Source organism: Chiloscyllium punctatum, unplaced genomic scaffold (genome assembly GCF_047496795.1).
Source record: "Chiloscyllium punctatum isolate Juve2018m unplaced genomic scaffold, sChiPun1.3 scaffold_406, whole genome shotgun sequence".
Classification (NCBI taxonomy): Eukaryota; Metazoa; Chordata; class Chondrichthyes; order Orectolobiformes; family Hemiscylliidae; genus Chiloscyllium; species Chiloscyllium punctatum.
In genome coordinates this window covers 107,246-132,472 of record NW_027310140.1, presented here as the reverse complement: position 1 = coordinate 132,472, position 25,227 = coordinate 107,246, and the positions used below count along the sequence as shown (strand labels likewise).

Sequence of the window (25,227 nt, the reverse complement as noted above, 5' to 3'; positions counted from 1 at the left end):
GAAAATGCACACACTCCTGCGCACACACGCGCACACACACTGACACTCGCGCACACCTCTGCACACCCTCGCGTGCGTGCGCGCGCACACTCACACACACACAATGACACTCGTGCACACCTCTGCACACACACACACACACACAATGACACTCGCGCAGACACACTGACACTCGCACACACTTCTGCACACACTCGCGCACACCTCTGCACACACTCACGCACACTTCTGCACACACTCATGCACACACACGCACACCTCTGCGCACACTCACGCACACACACTGACACTCGCGCACACTTCTGCACACACCCGCGCACACACACTGACCTCTTCGCGCACACCTCTGCGCACACTCACGCACACACACTGACACTCGCGCACACTTCTGCGCACACACTGACACTCGCGCACACTCACGCACACACGCTGACACTCGCGCACACTTCTGCACACACCGCGCACACACACTGACACTCGCGCACACTCGCGCACACTCGCGCACACTCACGCGCACACGCTGACACTCGTGCACACGAACCCCCCTTCCACCTTCCTGGGTCCAAAGGTCATTGGTTTCCAGCTCTCCCTCTGTCTCCAGTGTCTGTCTGTCTGCCTGTCCCTGGTTGTTTTCACGCTCTGTAAACCTTCTTCCCAGGATACGCTGAACTATCTCCCCGCGCTGACCCTCCCACCTGACTGTACATAACCCTGTGCTGTATCTGTTCGATGAGGACCATGTAGGGGGAGCTTTACTCTGTCTCTAATCCAGTGATGTACCTGTCTGGGCGGTGCTTGGTTATCCACGGATCCTCATTGTCAGTTTAAAAATAGCCCAGGACCATTTACTGCTAGTTGAAAAGAGTGTAGAGGGAGCTTTACTCTGTATCTACCCCCCTGCCCCTGGAGTGGGGGGACAGTGTAGAGGGAACTTTACTCTGTATCTAACCCCCCCTGTCCCTGGGAGTGGGGGGACAGTGTAGAGAGAGCTTTACTCTGTATCTAACCCCCTGTCCCTGGGAGTGGGGGGGACAGTATAGAGGGAACTTTACTCTGTATCTACCCCCCTGCCCCTGGAGTGGGGGGACAGTGTAGAGGGAGCTTTACTCTCTATCTAACCCCCTGTCCCTGGGAGTGGGGGGACGGTGTAGAGGGAGCTTTACTCTGTATCTAACCCCCTGTCCCTGGGAGTCGGGGGACAGTGTAGAGGGAACTTTACTCTGTATCTAACCCCCCCTGTCCCTGGGAGTGGGGGGACAGTGTAGAGGGAACTTTACTCTGTATCTAACCCCCCCCTGTCCCTGGGAGTGGGGGGGACAGTATAGAGGGAACTTTACTCTGTATCTACCCCCCTGCCCCTGGAGTGGGGGGACAGTGTAGAGGGAGCTTTACTCTCTATCTAACCCCCTGTCCCTGGGAGTGGGGGGACGGTGTAGAGGGAGCTTTCCCTACCTTGCCACAGAAGGGAGGTGATAGAGCACTGAGTGTGGAAAGCTGTCTGCTGTCCAATCCCAGATGGTGCTGAACGATGAATCCTGATCCCTTGTTGAATGTCTCAGACTCCGGGTTTTATTGATGAATGGATGTGTTTGTGTATAATCTGTAACTGTTAAACATTCTGGGTTAGCTCCAATGTCTGTCAGCATATTCCAGGCAGGACTTGTCTGTGCAATGTATGTGTGTAATATTATATATTATGTATATACACCTTGGTATAATATTAAAGATTATTCCCTCATGTCCGGCTCATGTGTACAGCCAGTGAATCGTTTATCTGTAAACTGACACAAACTTCAGGGAAACTTGTGTGTGACGTTAATATTTCAAATAATTAAACCACCGCTGTGTCACTCAGATGAACAGCAAGGAAACAGACCCTTTGGTCTGTGCTGATCTGGATATCCGAACTTAATCCACTCCCCCGTTCCCCAGCACTTCGCCTTTCTCCCCCTAAACCCTCCCTATCCATGTCCCCCATCCAGACGCCTTTTAAATGTTATCATTGTACCAGCCCCCACCACATCCTCTGGCAGCTCGTTCCACACACGCACCACCCTCTGGGGGGAAAAAGTTACCCCTCAGGTCCCTTTCCCCCCTCTCACCTTAAACCTACCCCCCTCTAATTCTGGACTCCCCCACCCCAGGGGGAAAAGACCTTGTCTATTTACCCTATCCATGCCCCCCCCCATGATTTTATAAACCTCTATACGGTCACCCCTCAGCCTCCGACACTCCAGGGAAAACAGCCCCAGCCTGTTCAGCCTCTCCCTGTAGCTCAGACCCTCCAACCCTGGCAACATCCTTGTAAATCTTTTCCGAACCCTTTCAAGTTTCACAACATCTTTCCCGATAGGAAGGAGACCAGAATTGCACCCAATATTCCAACAGTGGCCCCTAACCAATATCCTGTACAGCCGCAACCTGACCTCCCAACTCCTGGACTCAATACTCTGACCAATAAAGGGAAGCATACCAAACGCCTCCTTCACTATCCTATCGACCTGCGACTCCACTTTCAAGGAGCTATGAACCTGCACTCCAAGGTCTCTTTGTTCAGCAACACTCCCCAGGACCTTACCATTAAGTGTATAAGTCCTGCCCTGAATTCATTTCTCTGTCCTGCATTGGTGCTCTCCTATTCCACTCCTCTTCCTGCCCGTCCCCAGTCACAGTCGAATAGATTCCCTACAGAGCGGTAACATGCCCTTCTGCCTAATAAGCACAAACCAACCCACTGAAGAGTAACCTACCCAGGCCCCTTTCCCCATACCCTATGAGCCCTATAGTTTACCCCTCACTAATGCAGCTAATTTACACATCCCTTAACACTACAAGGACAATTTAACACGGGCCAATCCACCCAAACCTGTACATCCCTTAACACTACGGGGACAATTTAGCACGGCCAATCCACCCTAACCTGTACATCCCTGGGCACTACGGGGACAATTTAGCACGGTCAATCCACCCTAACCTGTACATCCCTGGGCACTACGGGGACAATTTAGCACGGTCAATCCACCCTAACCTGTACATCCCTGGGCACTACGGGGACAATTTAGCACGGCCAATCCACCCAAACCTGTACATCCCTTAACACTACGGGGACAATTTAGCACGGCCAATCCACCCTAACCTGTACATCCCTGGGCACTATGGGGACAATTTAGCACGGCCAATCCACCCTAACCTGCACATCCCTGGGCACTACGGGGACAATTTAGCACGGCCAATCCACCCTAACCTGCACATCCCTGGGCACTACGGGGACAATTTAGCACGGCCAATCCACCCTAACCTGTACATCCTTGGGCACTACGGGGACAATTTAGCACGGCCAATCCACCCTAACCCGCACATCCCTGGGCACTACGGGGACAATTTAGCACGGGACAATCCATCCTAACCTGTACATCCCTGGGCACTACGGGACAATTTAGCACGGGACAATCCATCCTAACCTGCATATCTTTGGACTGTGGGAGGAAACCCACGCAGACACGGGGAGAATATGCTAACACAGACAGTCATCTGAGACTGGAATCGAATCCGGGTGCCTGGTGCTGTGAGACAGCAGTGCTAAGCACAAGAGAGAGGGAGAGAGACACACGCACACCCCTACCTTTTATTAAAGGAGAAGTGTTCGATGCTGTGTCCCAGTTCTGGTCAGTTGATCCACCACTTGGCTTAATTCATGCAACGCAGTTGAAATAAGTCTTTTTTTAAAAATACGATAAAATTGGTGGAACTAGAAGTGTCTGGAAGTGCTGAACAACATAGTGTATTGCTTAGCTATCGGCGTTTCCAATGGAGGCCCCATTCCATAACCAAACCCTTTGGTGAAAACTACAATTCAGCGAAATCTGATGTTTCTCACGTGCGGTCTCTCTCCAGACCAGAAGGAAGAAACGATCTTGCCCCTTTTCCAGGGAATAAAGACAAAAGTTCGAGCAAGTGCTTGAATCCCAAGTCGACAGGCAGGAGACTGGGAGAACACAGCAAGGCAGGCAGCATCAGGAAAGGGCAGGATGTTGACATTTCGGGTGTGTAACTCTCCTTCACAACTTCACCCTGTCACCTTGCGGTTTTAAGAGTTCACCCGAACAGCCAGAAACGCGAACCTTCTGGCTCAGCGCCCAGCAGAAACCTCCTCCGACCGAAACTTGATTGAACAAAGTCTTCACGTATCTGAGTGAGCTCAGACCCGGCCCCCCGCAAGGTTGTTCAGCCTGGGTTTCAGACAAAGGAATGCAGGGAGATCTCGCAAGCAGTTTGACGATGAGCCTGGCCGAACGGGACACCACTCCTCTGTAAGAGAAACACAACGCATGTGGTCATCTCTACATCAGAGAGACAGGACGCCAACTTAGCACGGCCAATCCACACTAACATGCACAACCCTGGGCACTATGGGGACAATTTAGCACGGCAAATCCACCCTAACCTGCACATCCCTGGGCACTATGGGGACAATTTAGCACGGGCCAATCCATCCTAACCTGCACATCCCTGGGCACTACGGGGACAATTTAGCATGGCCAATCCACCCTAACCTGTACATCCCAGGGAACGACGGGGACAATTTAGCACGGCCAATCCACCCTAACCTGCACATTCCTGGGCACTAAGGGGACAATTTAGCACGACCAATCCACACTAACCTGCACATCCCTGGGCACTACGGGGACAATTTAGCACGGCCAATCCACCCTAACCTGTACATCCCAGGGAACGACGGGGACAATTTAGCACGGGCCAATCCACCCTAACCTGCACATCCCTGGGCACTACGGGGACAATTTAGCACGGCCAATCCACCCTAACCTGCACATCCCTGGGCACTACGGGGACAATTTAGCACGGCCAATCCACCCTAACCTGTACATCCCAGGGCACTACGGGGACAATTTAGCACGGCCAATCCACCCTAACCTGTACATTCCTGTGCACTACGGGGACAATTTAGCACGGCCAATCCACCCTAACCTGCACATCCCTGGGCACTACGGGACAATTTATCACGGCCAATCCACCCTAACCTGCACATCCCTGGGCAACACGGTGAGAATTTACCACGGCCAATCCACCCCAACCCGCACATCCCTGGGCACAACGGGACAATTTAGAACGGGCCAATCCACCCTAACCTGCACATCCCTGGGCAACACGGTGACAATTTAGCACGGGCCAATCCACCCTAACCTGTACATCCCTGGGCACTACAGGGACAATTTAGCACGGCCAATCCACCCTAACCTTCACATCCCTGGGTACCACGGGGACAAGTTAGCATGGCCAATCCACCCTAACCTGCACATCCCTGGGCACTTCGGGACAATTTAGTACGGCCAATCCACCCAAACCTGCACATCCCTGGGCACTACGGGACAATTTAGCACAGCCAATCCACCCTAACCTGCACATCCCTGGGCACGACAGGGACAATGTAGCACGGCGAATCCACCCTAACCTGCACATCCCTGGGCACTACAGGGACAATTTAGCACGGCCTATCCACCCTAACCTGCACATCCCTGGGCACTACAGGGACAATTTAGCACGGGCCAATCCACCCTAACCTGCACATCCCTGGGCACTACGGGACAATTTAGCACGGCCTATCCACCCTCACCTGCACATCCCTGGGCACTACGGGACAATTTAGCACGGCCTATCCACCCTAACCTGCACATCCCTGGGCACTACGGCACAATTTAGCATGGCCAATCCACCCTAACCTGCACATCCCTGGGCACTACGGGACAATTTAGCACGGCCTATCCACCCTAACCTGCACATCCCTGGGCACTACGGCACAATTTAGCATGGGCAATCCACCCTAAACCTGCACATCCCTGGGCACTACGGCACAATTTAGCATGGCCAATCCACCCTAACCTGCACATCCCTGGGCACTACGGGGACAATTTAGCACGGCCAATCCACCCTAACCTGCACATCCCTGGGCACTACGGGGACAATTTAGCACGGCCAATCCACCCTAACCTGTACATCCCAGGGCACTACGGGGACAATTTAGCACGGCCAATCCACCCTAACCTGTACATTCCTGTGCACTACGGGGACAATTTAGCACGGCCAATCCACCCTAACCTGCACATCCCTGGGCACTACGGGACAATTTATCACGGCCAATCCACCCTAACCTGCACATCCCTGGGCAACACGGTGAGAATTTAGCACGGCCAATCCACCCCAACCCGCACATCCCTGGGCACAACGGGACAATTTAGCACGGGCCAATCCACCCTAACCTGCACATCCCTGGGCAACACGGTGACAATTTAGCACGGGCCAATCCACCCTAACCTGTACATCCCTGGGCACTACAGGGACAATTTAGCACGGCCAATCCACCCTAACCTTCACATCCCTGGGTACCACGGGGACAAGTTAGCATGGCCAATCCACCCTAACCTGCACATCCCTGGGCACTTCGGGACAATTTAGTACGGCCAATCCACCCAAACCTGCACATCCCTGGGCACTACGGGACAATTTAGCACAGCCAATCCACCCTAACCTGCACATCCCTGGGCACGACAGGGACAATGTAGCACGGCGAATCCACCCTAACCTGCACATCCCTGGGCACTACAGGGACAATTTAGCACGGCCTATCCACCCTAACCTGCACATCCCTGGGCACTACAGGGACAATTTAGCACGGGCCAATCCACCCTAACCTGCACATCCCTGGGCACTACGGGACAATTTAGCACGGCCTATCCACCCTAACCTGCACATCCCTGGGCACTACGGGACAATTTAGCACGGCCTATCCACCCTAACCTGCACATCCCTGGGCACTACGGCACAATTTAGCATGGCCAATCCACCCTAACCTGCACATCCCTGGGCACTACGGGACAATTTAGCACGGCCTATCCACCCTAACCTGCACATCCCTGGGCACTACGGCACAATTTAGCATGGCCAATCCACCCTAAACCTGCACATCCCTGGGCACTACGGCACAATTTAGCATGGCCAATCCACCCTAACCTGCACATCCCTGGGCACTACGGCGACAATTTAGCACGGCCAATCCACCCTAAACCTGCACATCCCTGGGCACTACGGGACAATTTAGCACGGCCAATCCACCCTAACCTGCACATCCCTGGGCACTTTGGGACAATTTAGCACGGGCCAATCCACCCTAACCTGCACATCCCAGGGCACTACGGGGACAATTTAGCACGGGCCAATCCACCCTAACCTGTACATCCCTGGGCACTACAGGGACAATTTAGCACGGCCAATCCACCCTAACCTTCACATCCCTGGGTACCACGGGGACAAGTTAGCACGGGCCAATCCACCCTAACCTGTACATCCCTGGGCACGTCGGGACAATTTAGCACGGCCAATCCACCCTAACCTGCACATCCCTGGGCACTACGGGGACAATTTAGCACGGCCAATCCAACCTAACCTTCACATCCCTGGGTACCACGGGGACAAGTTAGCACGGGCCAATCCACCCTAACCAGCACATCCCTGGGCACTACGGGGACAATTTAGCACGGCCAATCCACCCTAACCTGCACATCCCTGGGCACTTCGGGACAATTTAGTACGGCCAAACCACCCAAACCTGCACATCCCTGGGCACTACGGGACAATTTAGCACGGCCAATCCACCCTAAACCTGCACATCCCTGGGCACTACGGGACAATTTAGCACCACCAATCCACCCTAACCTGCACATCCCTGGGCACTTTGGGACAATTTAGCACGGCCAATCAACCCTAACCTGCACATCCCAGGGCACTACGGGGACAATTTAGCACGAGTCAATCCACCCTAACCTGTACATCCCTGGGCACTACAGGGACAATTTAGTACGGCCAAACCACCCAAACCTGCACATCCCTGGGCACTACGGGACAATTTAGCACAGCCAATCCATCCTAACCTGCACATCCCTTGGCACGACAGGGACAATTTAGCACGGCCAATCCACCCTAACCTGCACATCCCTGGGCACTACGGGACAATTTAGCACGGCCTATCCACCCTAACCTGCACATCCCTGGGCACTACAGGACAATTTAGCACGGCCAATCCACCCTAACCTGCACATCCCTGGGCACTACGGGGACAATTTAGCACGGCCAATCCACCCTAACCTGTACATCCCTGGGCACTACGGGGACAATTTAGCACGGCCAATCCACCCTAACCTGCACATCCCGGGGCACTACGGGGACAATTTAGCACGGCCAATCCACCCTAACCTGCACATCCCTGGGCACTACGGGACAATTTAGCACGGCCAATCCACCCTAACCTGCACATCCCTGGGCACTACGGGGACAATTTAGCACGGCCAATCCACCCTAACCTGTACATCCCAGGGCACTACGGGGACAATTTAGCACGGCCAATCCACCCTAACCTGCACATCCCTGGGCACTACGGGACAATTTAGCACGGCCAATCCACCCTAACCTGCACATCCCTGGGCACTACGGGGACAATTTAGCACGGCCAATCCACCCTAACCTGTACATCCCAGGGCACTACGGGGACAATTTAGCACGGCCAATCCACCCTAACCTATACATTCCTGTGCACTACGGGGACAATTTAGCACGGCCAATCCACCCTAACCTGCACATCCCTGGGCACTACGGGACAATTTATCACGGCCAATCCACCCTAACCTGCCCATCCCTGGGCAACACGGTGAGAATTTAGCACGGCCAATCCACCCTAACCCGCACATCCCTGGGCACTACGGGACAATTTAGCACGGGCCAATCCACCCTAACCTGCACATCCCTGGGCAACACGGTGACAATTTAGCACGGCCAATCCACCCTAACCTGCACATCCCTGGGCACTACAGGGACAATTTAGCACGGCCAATCCACCCTAACCTTCACATCCCTGGGTACCACGGGGACAAGTTAGCATGGCCAATCCACCCTAACCTGCACATCCCTGGGCACTTTGGGACAATTTAGTACGGCCAATCCACCCAAACCTGCACATCCCTGGGCACTACGGGACAATTTAGCACAGCCAATCCACCCTAACCTGTACATCCCTGGGCACTATGGGACAATTTAGCACGGGCCAATCCACCCTAACCTGCACATCCCTGGGCACTACGGGACAATTTAGCACGGCCTATCCACCGTAACCTGCACATCCCGGGGCACTACGGGACAATTTAGCACGGCCTATCCACCCTAACCTGCACATCCCTGGGCACTACAGGACAATTTAGCACGGCCAATCCACCCTAACCTGCACATCCCTGGGCACTACGGGACAATTTAGCACGGCCTATCCACCCTAACCTGCACATCCCTGGGCAGTACGGCACAATTTAGCATGGCCAATCCACCCTAAACCTGCACATCCCTGGGCACTACGGCACAATTTAGCATGGCCAATCCACCCTAACCTGCACATCCCTGGGCACTACGGCGACAATTTAGCACGGGCCAATCCACCCTAAACCTGCACATCCCTGGGCACTACGGGACAATTTAGCACCACCAATCCACCCTAACCTGCACATCCCTGGGCACTATGGGACAATTTAGCACGGCCAATCCACCCTAACCTGCACATCCCAGGGCACTACGGGGACAATTTAGCACGGCCAATCAACCCTAACCTGCACATCCCTTGGCACTACGGGGACAATTTAGCACGGCCAATCCACCCTAACCTGCACATCCCTGGGCACTTCGGGACAATTTAGTACGGCCAAACCACCCAAACCTGCACATCCCTGGGCACTACGGGACAATTTAGCACGGCCAATCCACCCTAAACCTGCACATCCCTGGGCACTACGGGACAATTTAGCACCACCAATCCACCCTAACCTGCACATCCCTGGGCACTTTGGGACAATTTAGCACGGCCAATCAACCCTAACCTGCACATCCCAGGGCACTACGGGGACAATTTAGCACGAGTCAATCCACCCTAACCTGTACATCCCTGGGCACTACAGGGACAATTTAGCACGGCCAATCCACCCTAACCTTCACATCCCTGGGCACTACGGGACCATTTAGCACGGGCCAATCCACCCTAACCTGCACATCCCTGGGCACTTCGGGACAATTTAGTACGGCCAAACCACCCAAACCTGCACATCCCTGGGCACTACGGGACAATTTAGCACAGCCAATCCATCCTAACCTGCACATCCCTTGGCACGACAGGGACAATTTAGCACGGCCAATCCACCCTAACCTGCACATCCCTGGGCACTACGGGACAATTTAGCACGGCCTATCCACCCTAACCTGCACATCCCTGGGCACTACGGGACAATTTAGCACGGCCTATCCACCCTAACCTGCACATCCCTGGGCACTACAGGACAATTTAGCACGGCCAATCCACCCTAACCTGCACATCCCTGGGCACTACGGGGACAATTTAGCACGGCCAATCCACCCTAACCTGTACATCCCTGGGCACTACGGGGACAATTTAGCACGGCCAATCCACCCTAACCTGCACATCCCGGGGCACTACGGGGACAATTTAGCACGGCCAATCCACCCTAACCTGCACATCCCTGGGCACTACGGGACAATTTAGCACGGCCAATCCACCCTAACCTGCACATCCCTGGGCACTACGGGGACAATTTAGCACGGCCAATCCACCCTAACCTGTACATCCCAGGGCACTACGGGGACAATTTAGCACGGCCAATCCACCCTAACCTGCACATCCCTGGGCACTACGGGACAATTTAGCACGGCCAATCCACCCTAACCTGCACATCCCTGGGCACTACGGGGACAATTTAGCACGGCCAATCCACCCTAACCTGTACATCCCAGGGCACTACGGGGACAATTTAGCACGGCCAATCCACCCTAACCTATACATTCCTGTGCACTACGGGGACAATTTAGCACGGCCAATCCACCCTAACCTGCACATCCCTGGGCACTACGGGACAATTTATCACGGCCAATCCACCCTAACCTGCCCATCCCTGGGCAACACGGTGAGAATTTAGCACGGCCAATCCACCCTAACCCGCACATCCCTGGGCACTACGGGACAATTTAGCACGGGCCAATCCACCCTAACCTGCACATCCCTGGGCAACACGGTGACAATTTAGCACGGCCAATCCACCCTAACCTGCACATCCCTGGGCACTACAGGGACAATTTAGCACGGCCAATCCACCCTAACCTTCACATCCCTGGGTACCACGGGGACAAGTTAGCATGGCCAATCCACCCTAACCTGCACATCCCTGGGCACTTTGGGACAATTTAGTACGGCCAATCCACCCAAACCTGCACATCCCTGGGCACTACGGGACAATTTAGCACAGCCAATCCACCCTAACCTGCACATCCCTGGGCACGACAGGGACAATTTAGCACGGCCAATCCACCCTAACCTGCACATCCCTGGGCACTACGGGACAATTTAGCACGGCCTATCCACCCTAACCTGCACATCCCTGGGCACTACGGGGACAATTTAGCACGGCCAATCCACCCTAACCTGTACATCCCAGGGCACTACGGGGACAATTTAGCACGGCCAATCCACCCTAACCTGTACATTCCTGTGCACTACGGGGACAATTTAGCACGGCCAATCCACCCTAACCTGCACATCCCTGGGCACTACGGGACAATTTATCACGGCCAATCCACCCTAACCTGCACATCCCTGGGCAACACGGTGAGAATTTAGCACGGCCAATCCACCCCAACCCGCACATCCCTGGGCACAACGGGACAATTTAGCACGGGCCAATCCACCCTAACCTGCACATCCCTGGGCAACACGGTGACAATTTAGCACGGGCCAATCCACCCTAACCTGTACATCCCTGGGCACTACAGGGACAATTTAGCACGGCCAATCCACCCTAACCTTCACATCCCTGGGTACCACGGGGACAAGTTAGCATGGCCAATCCACCCTAACCTGCACATCCCTGGGCACTTCGGGACAATTTAGTACGGCCAATCCACCCAAACCTGCACATCCCTGGGCACTACGGGACAATTTAGCACAGCCAATCCACCCTAACCTGCACATCCCTGGGCACGACAGGGACAATGTAGCACGGCGAATCCACCCTAACCTGCACATCCCTGGGCACTACAGGGACAATTTAGCACGGCCTATCCACCCTAACCTGCACATCCCTGGGCACTACAGGGACAATTTAGCACGGGCCAATCCACCCTAACCTGCACATCCCTGGGCACTACGGGACAATTTAGCACGGCCTATCCACCCTAACCTGCACATCCCTGGGCACTACGGGACAATTTAGCACGGCCTATCCACCCTAACCTGCACATCCCTGGGCACTACGGCACAATTTAGCATGGCCAATCCACCCTAACCTGCACATCCCTGGGCACTACGGGACAATTTAGCACGGCCCTATCCACCCTAACCTGCACATCCCTGGGCACTACGGCACAATTTAGCATGGCCAATCCACCCTAAACCTGCACATCCCTGGGCACTACGGCACAATTTAGCATGGCCAATCCACCCTAACCTGCACATCCCTGGGCACTACGGCGACAATTTAGCACGGCCAATCCACCCTAAACCTGCACATCCCTGGGCACTACGGGACAATTTAGCACGGCCAATCCACCCTAACCTGCACATCCCTGGGCACTTTGGGACAATTTAGCACGGCCAATCCACCCTAACCTGCACATCCCAGGGCACTACGGGGACAATTTAGCACGGGCCAATCCACCCTAACCTGTACATCCCTGGGCACTACAGGGACAATTTAGCACGGCCAATCCACCCTAACCTTCACATCCCTGGGTACCACGGGGACAAGTTAGCACGGGCCAATCCACCCTAACCTGTACATCCCTGGGCACGTCGGGACAATTTAGCACGGCCAATCCACCCTAACCTGCACATCCCTGGGCACTACGGGGACAATTTAGCACGGCCAATCCAACCTAACCTTCACATCCCTGGGTACCACGGGGACAAGTTAGCACGGGCCAATCCACCCTAACCAGCACATCCCTGGGCACTACGGGGACAATTTAGCACGGCCAATCCACCCTAACCTGCACATCCCTGGGCACTTCGGGACAATTTAGTACGGCCAAACCACCCAAACCTGCACATCCCTGGGCACTACGGGACAATTTAGCACGGCCAATCCACCCTAAACCTGCACATCCCTGGGCACTACGGGACAATTTAGCACCACCAATCCACCCTAACCTGCACATCCCTGGGCACTTTGGGACAATTTAGCACGGCCAATCAACCCTAACCTGCACATCCCAGGGCACTACGGGGACAATTTAGCACGAGTCAATCCACCCTAACCTGTACATCCCTGGGCACTACGGGACAATTTAGTACGGCCAAACCACCCAAACCTGCACATCCCAGGGCACTACGGGACAATTTAGCACGGCCAATCCACCCTAAACCTGCACATCCCTGGGCACTACGGGACAATTTAGCACCACCAATCCACCCTAACCTGCACATCCCTGGGCACTTTGGGACAATTTAGCACGGCCAATCAACCCTAACCTGCACATCCCAGGGCACTACGGGGACAATTTAGCACGAGTCAATCCACCCTAACCTGCACATCCCTTGGCACGACAGGGACAATTTAGCACGGCCAATCCACCCTAACCTGCACATCCCTGGGCACTACGGGACAATTTAGCACGGCCTATCCACCCTAACCTGCACATCCCTGGGCACTACGGGACAATTTAGCACGGCCTATCCACCCTAACCTGCACATCCCTGGGCACTACAGGACAATTTAGCACGGCCAATCCACCCTAACCTGCACATCCCTGGGCACTACGGGGACAATTTAGCACGGCCAATCCACCCTAACCTGTACATCCCTGGGCACTACGGGGACAATTTAGCACGGCCAATCCACCCTAACCTGCACATCCCGGGGCACTACGGGGACAATTTAGCACGGCCAATCCACCCTAACCTGCACATCCCTGGGCACTACGGGACAATTTAGCACGGCCAATCCACCCTAACCTGCACATCCCTGGGCACTACGGGGACAATTTAGCACGGCCAATCCACCCTAACCTGTACATCCCAGGGCACTACGGGGACAATTTAGCACGGCCAATCCACCCTAACCTGCACATCCCTGGGCACTACGGGACAATTTAGCACGGCCAATCCACCCTAACCTGCACATCCCTGGGCACTACGGGGACAATTTAGCACGGCCAATCCACCCTAACCTGTACATCCCAGGGCACTACGGGGACAATTTAGCACGGCCAATCCACCCTAACCTATACATTCCTGTGCACTACGGGGACAATTTAGCACGGCCAATCCACCCTAACCTGCACATCCCTGGGCACTGCGGGACAATTTATCACGGCCAATCCACCCTAACCTGCCCATCCCTGGGCAACACGGTGAGAATTTAGCACGGCCAATCCACCCTAACCCGCACATCCCTGGGCACTACGGGACAATTTAGCACGGGCCAATCCACCCTAACCTGCACATCCCTGGGCAACACGGTGACAATTTAGCACGGCCAATCCACCCTAACCTGCACATCCCTGGGCACTACAGGGACAATTTAGCACGGCCAATCCACCCTAACCTTCACATCCCTGGGTACCACGGGGACAAGTTAGCATGGCCAATCCACCCTAACCTGCACATCCCTGGGCACTTTGGGACAATTTAGTACGGCCAATCCATCCAAACCTGCACAACCCTGGGCACTACGGGACAATTTAGCACAGCCAATCCACCCTAACCTGCACATCCCTGGGCACGACAGGGACAATTTAGCACGGCCAATCCACCCTAACCTGCACATCCCTGGGCACTACGGGACAATTTAGCACGGCCTATCCACCGTAACCTGCACATCCCTGGGCACTACGGGACAATTTAGCACGGCCTATCCACCCTAACCTGCACATCCCTGGGCACTACAGGACAATTTAGCACGGCCAATCCACCCTAACCCACACATCCCTGGGCACTACGGGACAATTTAGCACGGCCTATCCACCCTAACCTGCACATCCCTGGGCAGTACGGCACAATTTAGCATGGCCAATCCACCCTAAACCTGCACATCCCTGGGCACTACGGCACAATTTAGCATGGCCAATCCACCCTAACCTGCACATCCCTGGGCACTACGGCGACAATTTAGCACGGGCCAATCCACCCTAAACCTGCACATCCCTGGGCACTACGGGACAATTTAGCACCACCAATCCACCCTAACCTGCACATCCCTGGGCACTATGGGACAATTTAGCACGGGCCAATCCACCCTAACCTGCACATCCCAGGGCACTACGGGGACAATTTAGCACGGCCAATCAACCCTAACCTGCACATCCCTTGGCACTACGGGGACAATTTAGCACGGCCAATCCACCCTAACCTGCACATCCCTGGGCACTTCGGGACAATTTAGTACGGCCAAACCACCCAAACCTGCACATCCCTGGGCACGACAGGGACAATTTAGCACGGCCAATCCACCCTAAACCTGCACATCCCTGGGCACTACGGGACAATTTAGCACCACCAATCCACCCTAACCTGCACATCCCTGGGCACTTTGGGACAATTTAGCACGGCCAATCAACCCTAACCTGCACATCCCAGGGCACTACGGGGACAATTTAGCACGAGTCAATCCACCCTAACCTGTACATCCCTGGGCACTACAGGGACAATTTAGCACGGCCAATCCACCCTAACCTTCACATCCCTGGGTACCACGGGGACACGTTAGCATGGCCAATCCACCCTAACCTGCACATCCCTGGGCACTTCGGGACAATTTAGTACGGCCAAACCACCCAAACCTGCACATCCCTGGGCACTACGGGACAATTTAGCACAGCCAATCCATCCTAACCTGCACATCCCTTGGCACGACAGGGACAATTTAGCACGGCCAATCCACCCTAACCTGCACATCCCTGGGCACTACGGGGACAATTTAGCACGGCCTATCCACCCTAACCTGCACATCCCTGGGCACTACGGGACAATTTAGCACGGCCTATCCACCCTAACCTGCACATCCCTGGGCACTACAGGACAATTTAGCACGGCCAATCCACCCTAACCTGCACATCCCTGGGCACTACGGGGACAATTTAGCACGGCCAATCCACCCTAACCTGTACATCCCTGGGCACTACGGGGACAATTTAGCACGGCCAATCCACCCTAACCTGTACATCCCAGGGCACTACGGGGACAATTTAGCACGGCCAATCCACCCTAACCTGTACATCCCAGGGCACTACGGGGACAATTTAGCACGGCCAATCCACCCTAACCTATACATTCCTGTGCACTACGGGGACAATTTAGCACGGCCAATCCACCCTAACCTGCACATCCCTGGGCACTACGGGACAATTTATCACGGCCAATCCACCCTAACCTGCCCATCCCTGGGCAACACGGTGAGAATTTAGCACGGCCAATCCACCCTAACCCGCACATCCCTGGGCACTACGGGACAATTTAGCACGGGCCAATCCACCCTAACCTGCACATCCCTGGGCAACACGGTGACAATTTAGCACGGCCAATCCACCCTAACCTGCACATCCCTGGGCACTACAGGGACAATTTAGCACGGCCAATCCACCCTAACCTTCACATCCCTGGGTACCACGGGGACAAGTTAGCATGGCCAATCCACCCTAACCTGCACATCCCTGGGCACTTTGGGACAATTTAGTACGGCCAATCCACCCAAACCTGCACATCCCTGGGCACTACGGGACAATTTAGCACAGCCAATCCACCCTAACCTGCACATCCCTGGGCACGACAGGGACAATTTAGCACGGCCAATCCACCCTAACCTGCACATCCCTGGGCACTACGGGACAATTTAGCACGGCCTATCCACCGTAACCTGCACATCCCTGGGCACTACGGGACAATTTAGCACGGCCTATCCACCCTAACCTGCACATCCCTGGGCACTACAGGACAATTTAGCACGGCCAATCCACCCTAACCTGCACATCCCTGGGCACTACGGGACAATTTAGCACGGCCAATCCACCCTAACCTGCACATCCCTGGGCACTACGGGGACAATTTAGCACGGCCAATCCACCCTAACCTGCACATCCCTGGGCAGTACGGCACAATTTAGCATGGCCAATCCACCCTAAACCTGCACATCCCTGGGCACTACGGCACAATTTAGCATGGCCAATCCACCCTAACCTGCACATCCCTGGGCACTACGGCGACAATTTAGCACGGGCCAATCCACCCTAAACCTGCACATCCCTGGGCACTACGGGACAATTTAGCACCACCAATCCACCCTAACCTGCACATCCCTGGGCACTATGGGACAATTTAGCACGGCCAATCCACCCTAACCTGCACATCCCAGGGCACTACGGGGACAATTTAGCACGGCCAATCAACCCTAACCTGCACATCCCTTGGCACTACGGGGACAATTTAGCACGGCCAATCCACCCTAAACTGCACATCCCCGAGCCCTACAGGGACAATTTAGCACGGCCAATCCACCCTAACCTGTACATCCCTGTGCACTACGGGGACAATTTAGCACGGGCCAATCCACCCTAACCTGCACATCCCTGGGCACTACGGGGACAATTTAAAACAGCCAATCCACCCTAACCTGCACATCCCTGGGCACTACGGGGAAAATTTAGCACGGCCAATCCACCCTAACCTGCACATCCCTGGGCACTACAGGTAAAGTTGACCACGGCCAATCCACCCTAACCTGCACATCCCTGGGCACTACGGGGACAATTTAACACGGCCAATCCACCCTAACCTGCACATCCCTGGGCACTACGGGGACAATTTAGCACGGCCAATCCACCCTAACCTGCACATCCCTGGGCACTACAGGGACAATTTAGCACGGCCAATCCACCCGAACCTGCACATCCCTGGGCACGACAGGTAAAGTTTACCACGGCCAATCCACCCTAACCTGCACATCCCTGGGCACTACGGGGACAATTTAGCATGGACCAATCCACCCTAACCTGCACATCCCTGGGCACTACGGGGACAATTTAGCACAGCCAATCCACCCTAACCTGCACATCCCTGGGCACTACGGGGAAAATTTAGCACGGCCAATCCACCCTAACCTGCACATCCCTGGGCACTACAGGTAAAGTTTACCACGGCCAATCCACCCTAACCTGCACATCCCTGGGCAGTATGGGACAATTTAGCACAGCCAATCCACCCTAACCTGTACATCCCTGGGCACTACGGGTACAATTTAGCACGGTCAATCCCCCCTAACCTGCACATCCCTGGGCACTACGGGACCATTCAGCACGGCCAATCCACCCTAACCTGCACATCCATGGGTACCACGGGGACAATTTAGCACGGCCACTCCACCCGAACCTGCACATCCCTGGGCACTACGGGGACAATTTAGCGCAGCCAATCCACCCTAACCTGTACATCCCTGGGCACTATGGGGACAATTTAACACGGCCAATCCACCCTAACCTGCACATCCCTGGGCACTATGGGGACAATTTAGCACGGCCAATCCACCCTAACCTGCACATCCCTGGGCACTACAGGGACAATTTAGCACAGCCAATCCACCCGAACCTGCACATCCCTGGGCACGACAGGTAAAGTTTACCAAGGCCAATCCACCCGAACCTGCACATCCCTGGGCACTATGGGGACAATTTAGCACGGCCAATCCACCCGAACCTGCACATCCCTGGGCACTAGGGGGACAATTTAGCACGGGCCAATCCACCCTAACCTGCACATCCCTGGGCAGTACGGGGTCAATTTATCACGGCCAATCCACCCTAACCTGTACATCCCTGGGCACTACAGGGACAATTTAGCACGGGCCAATCCACCCTAACCGACACATCCCTGGGCACTATGGGACAATTTAGCAAGGCCAATCCACCCTAACCTGAACATCCATGGGCACTACGGGGACAATTTAGCACGGCCAATCGACCCTAACCTGCACATCCCTGGGCACTACGGGGACAATTTAGCACGGCCAATCGACCCTAACCTGCACATCCCTGGGCACTACGGGGACAATTTAGCACGGCCAATCCACCCTAACCTGCACATCCCTGGGCACGACAGGGACAATTTAGCACGGCCAATCCACCCTGACCTGCACATCGCTGGGCACTACGGGGACAATTTAGCACGGCCAATCCACCCTAACCTGCACATTCCTGGGAACGACGGGGACAATTTAGCACGGCCAATCCACCCTAACCAGTGCATCCCTGGGCACTATGGGACACTTTAGCATGGCAAATCCACCCAAACCTGTACATCCCGGGGCACTATGGGACAATTTAGCATGGCCAATCCACCCTAACCTGCACATCCCTGGGCACTACAGGGACAATTTAGCACGGCCAATCCACCCTGACCTGCACATCGCTGGGCACTACGGGGACAATTTAGCATGGCCAGTCCACCCTAACCAGTGCATCCCTGGGCACTATGGGACACTTTAGCACGGCAAATACACCCAAACCTGTACATCCTAGGGCACTATGGGACAATTTAGCACGGCCAATCCACCCTAACCTGCACATCCCTGGGCACTACGGGTAGAATTTAGCACGGCCAATCCACCCTGACCTGCACATCCTGGGCAGTACGGGAACAATTTAGCACGGCCAATCCACCCTAACCTCCACATCCCTGGGCACTACGGGGACAATTTAGCACGGCCAATCCACCCTAACCTGCAAATCCCTGGGCACTATGGGGACAATTTAGCACGGCCAATCCACCCTAACCTGCAAATCCCTGGGTAACACGGTGACAATTTAGCATGGCGAATCCCCCCTAACCTGTACATCCTTGGGCACTACGGGACAATTTAGCACGGCCAATCCACCCTGACCTGCACATCCCTGGGCACTACGGGGACAATTTAGCACGGCCAATCCACCCTAACCTGCACATCCCTGGGCACTACGGGACCATTTAGCACGGCCAATCCACCCTATCCTGCACATCCATGGGCACTACGGGGACAATTTAGCACGGGCCAATCCACCCTAACCTGCACATCCCTGGGCACTACGGGGACAATTTAGCACGGCCAATTCACCCTAACCTGCACATCCCTGGGCACAACGGGACAATTTAGCACGGCCAATCCACCCTAACCCGCACATCCCTGGGCACTACGGGACAATTTAGCACGGCCAAACCACCCCAACCTGCACATCCCTGGGCACTTCGGGACAATTTAGCACGGCCAATCCACCCTAACCTGCGCATCCCTGCGCACTTCGGGACAATTTAGCACGGCCAATCCACCTTAACCTGCACATCCCTGGGCACTGCAGGGACAATTTAGCACGGCCAATCCACCCAAACCTGCACATCCCTGGGCACTACGGGACAATTTAGCACGGCCTATCCACCCTAACCTGCACATCCCTGGGCACTACAGGGACAATTTAGCACGGCCAATCCACTCTAACCTGTACATCCCTGGGCACGACGGGACAATTTACCATGGCCAATCCACCCTAACCTGCACATCCCTGGGCACTACAGGGACAATTTAGCACGGCCAATCCACCCTAACCTTCACATCCCTGGGTACCACGGGGACAAGTTAGCATGGCCAATCCACCCTAACCTGCACATCCCTGGGCACTTCGGGACAATTTAGTACGGCCAATCCACCCAAACCTGCACATCCCTGGGCACTACGGGACAATTTAGCACAGCAAATCCACCCTTACCTGCACATCCCTGGGCACGACAGGGACAATTTAGCACGGCCAATCCACCCTAACCTGTACATCCCTGGGCACTATGGGACAATTTAGCACGGCCAATCCACCCTAACCTGTACATCCCTGGGCACTACGGGGACAATTTAGCACGGCCAATCCACCCGAACCTGCACATCTCTGGGCACGACAGGGACAATTTAGCACGGGCCAATCCACCCTAACCTGCACATCCCTGGGCACTACGGGGACAATTTAGCACGGCCAATCCACCCTAACCTGCACATCCCTGGGCACTACAGGGACAATTTAGCACGGCCAATCCACCCTAACCTGCACATCCCTGGGCAACACGGTGACATTTTAGCACAGCCAATCCACCCTGACCTGCACATCCCTGGGCACTACGGGGACAATTTAGCACGGGCCAATCCACCCTAACCTGTACATCCCTGGGCACTACGGGGACAATTTAGCACAGCCAATCCACCCTAAACCTGCACATCCCTGGGCACTACGGGACAATTTAGCACCGCCAATCCACCCTAACCTGCACATCCCTGGGCACTATGGGACAATTTAGCACGGCCAATCCACCCTAACCTGCACATCCCTTGGCACTACGGGGACAATTTAGCACGGCCAATCCACCCGAACCTGTACATCCCTGGGCACTACGGGGACAATTTAGCACGGCCAATCCACCCTAACCTGCACATCCCTGGGCAACACGGTGACAATTTAGCATGACCAATCCACCCAAACCTGCACATCCCTGGGCACTACGGTACAATTTAGCACGGCCAATCCACCCTAACCTGTACATCCTTGGGCACTACGGGACAATTTAGCACGGCCTATCCACCCTAACCTGCACATCCCTGGGCACTTCGGGACAATTTAGCACGGCCAATCCACCCTAACCTGCACATCCCTGGGCACTGCAGGGACAATTTAGCACGGCCAATTCTCCCAAAACTGCACATCCCTGGGCACTACGGGACAATTTAGCACGGACAATCCACCCTAAACCTGCACATCCCTGGGCACTACGGCACAATTTAGCATGGCCTATCCACCCTAATCTGCACATCCCTGGGCAACACGGTGACAATTTAGCACGGCCAATCCACCCTAACTTGTACATCCCTGGGCACTACGGCGACAATTTAGCACGGCCAATCCACCCTAATCTGTACATCCCTGGGCACTACGGCGACAATTTAGCACGGCCAATCCACCCTAACCTGCACATCCCTGGGCACTACGGGGACAATTTAGCACGGCCAATCCACGCTAACCTGCACATCCCTGGGCACTACGGGGACAATTTAGCACGGCCAATCCACCCTAACCTGCACATCCCTGGGTACGACGGGGACAATTTAGCACGGCCAATCCACGCTAACCTGCACATCCCTGGGCACTACGGGAACAATTTAGCACGGGCCAATCTACCCTAACCTGTACATCCCTGGGTACTACGGGGACCATTTAGCACGGCCAATCCACCCTAACCTGCACATCCCTGGGCAGTACGGGGACAATTTAGCACGGCCAATCCACCCGAACCTGCACATCCCTGGGCACTACGGGGACAATTTATCACGGCCAATCCACCCTAACCTGCACATCCCTGGGCACTACGGGGACAATTTAGCACGGCCAATCCACCCTAACCTGCACATTCCCGAGCCCTACAGGGACAATTTAGCACGGCCAATCCACCCTAACCTGCACATCCCTGTGCACTACGGGGACAATTTAGCACGGCCAATCCACCCGAACCTGCACATCCCTGGGCACTACAGGGACAATTTAGCATGGCCAATCCACCCTAACCTGCACATCCCTGGGGACTACGGGGTCAATTTAGCACGGCCAATCCACCCTAACCTGCACATCCCTGTGCACTACGGGGACAATTTAGCACGGCCAATCCACCCGAACCTGCACATCCCTGGGCACTACAGGGACAATTTAGCATGGCCAATCCACCCTAACCTTCACATCCCTGGGCACTACGGGGACAATTTAGCACGGTCAATCCACCCTAACCTGCACATCCCTGGGCACTACAGGGACAATTTATCACGGCCAATCCACCTTAACCTGCACATCCCTGGGCACTACGGGGTCAATTTAGCACGGCCAATCCACCCTAACCTGTACATCCCTGGGCACTACGGGGACAATTTAGCATGGCCAATCCACCCTAACCTGTACATCCCTGGGCACTACAGGGACAATTTAGCATGGCCAATCCACCCTAACCTGCACATCCCTGGGTACTACGGGGACAATATAGCACGGCCAATCCACCCGAACCTGCACATCCCTGGGCACTACGGGACAATTTAGCACGTCCAATCCACCCTAACCTGCACATCCCTGGGCACTACGGGACAATATAGCACGGCCAATCCACCCGAACCTGCACATCCCTGGGCACTACGGGACAATTTAGCACGGCCAATCCACCCTAACCTGTACATCCCTGGGCACTACGGGGGCAAATTAACATGGCCAATCCACTCTGACCTGCACACCCCTGGGCACTACGGGGACAATTTAGCACGGCCAATCCACCCTAACCTGCACATCCCAGGGCACTATGGGAACAATTTAACACGGCCATTCCACCCTGACCTGCACATCCCTGGGCACTACGGGGACAATTTAGCACGGCCAATCCACCCTAACCTGCACATCCCTGGGCACTACGGGGACAATTTAGCACGGCCAATCCACCCTAACCTGTACATCCCTGGGTACTATGGGGAGAATTCAGCACAGCCAATCCACCCTTACCTGCACATCCCTGGGCACTACAGGACAATTTAGCACGACCATCCACCCGAACCTGTACATCCCTGGGCACTACGGGGACAATTTAGCACGGACCAATCCACCCTAACCTGCACATCCCTGGGCACTACGGGGACAATTTAGCACGGTCAATCCATCCTAACCTGCACATCCCTGGGCACTACGGGGACAATTTAGCACGGCCAATCCACCCTAACCTGCACATCCCTGGGCACTACGGGGACAATTTAGCACGGCCAATCCACCCTAACCTGCTCACCTTTGGAGTGCAGTAGGAAACCGGAGCACCCGGAGGAAACCCACGCAGACACGGGGAGAATGCGCAAACTCCACACAGACATTCGCCCGAGGGTGGGATCGAACCTGGGTACCTGGTGCCGTGAGGCAGCAGCGCTCATCAGGGATAAATGTGGAATCCTAGAAAGGAGAACCAGAAAGAGAACAAGGACCGAAAATAGACCCTGACAACAAAGTCTCGAGGAATAGAAAGGTTTACGAAGTCAGCTGCTTAAAAAGGAAACGCGTTCAATTCCCGCCTCAGGCGACTGACTGTGTGGAGTTTGCACGTTCTCCCCGTGTCTGCGTGGGTTTCCTCCAGGTGCTCCGGTTTCCTCCCACAGTCCAAAGATGTACAGGTTAGGGTGGATTGGCCGTGCTAAATAGCCCGTAGTGTTAGGTGAAGGGGTAAATGTAGGAGTCTGGGTGGGTTGCACTTCGTTGGGTCAGTTGGGCCGAAGGGCCTGTTTCCACTCTGTAAGGAATCTAATAATCTAATGGTTTCACAAAGTAAATATCGCGCCCTTAGAAAATGGTAATGGAGTTAAACTGACATTTCCCACCTGGAAGTGGAAGATATTGTGTCAAAAAAAAGGGGGTGTTGGGGTAGTGGCCGAATGAACAGCAAGCACCAGCACGAAGGTCAGAGTGGTGGACAAACTAATGTAGCTAACGACAGACCAGGCCACTGATCTGCGGCTTGCTTCCCAGAATCCTAAAAGAGGTCGCTGCCGAGACTGGGGACATAATTTTCCGGGGAAAATAAACCCATCGGATTCTGGAGGAGGATGCTCCAGAGAGTTGGAGATCTGCCCCTATTTCAGTCAAGGGAGGGAGGGAGAGAGGAAAAGTGTGGGTAACTGGAAGCCGAATTGTTCAAACACCAAACGTGGAGAAGTATCGGAATCGATCGCCAAGGAGGCGATTTGGAACTGATTCTCGAAAGGGGTGGGGTGTTGGGGGGTTGTCATTTCTGACCAGTTCATTCGAGTTTCTGAAGAGGTCTCAATCAGATTGGGGAGAGGCGAGCAAATTGGTGTTTTCGGATCAGACACAAGAGCCTCGGGAAAAGGTGGTGAGCAGAGGGATCTGGGAGTTCAGGTCCATTGTACCCTGAAGGTGGCTGCACAGGTGGGTAGAGTGGGCAAGAAGGCATATGGTATGCTCACCTTCATCGGACGGGGTATGGAGTATAAGAGCTGGCAGGTCATGGTAAAATTGTACAAGACATTGGTTCGGCCGCGTTTAGAATACTGTGTACAGTTCTGGGCGCCACATTCCCAAAAGGATGTGGACACT

General features: G+C 54.8%; 1 long non-coding RNA gene across 1 annotated transcript; it reads left to right on the top strand.

Annotated features, from left to right (window-relative positions):
- Nucleotides 1-978: 978 nt before the first annotated feature.
- LOC140472679 (uncharacterized) lies at nucleotides 979-1,738 on the top strand. Its single transcript, XR_011957819.1, has 2 exons — nucleotides 979-1,248; nucleotides 1,309-1,738. It is a non-coding gene; the product is annotated as an uncharacterized lncRNA (long non-coding RNA).
- Nucleotides 1,739-25,227: the final 23,489 nt, after the last annotated feature.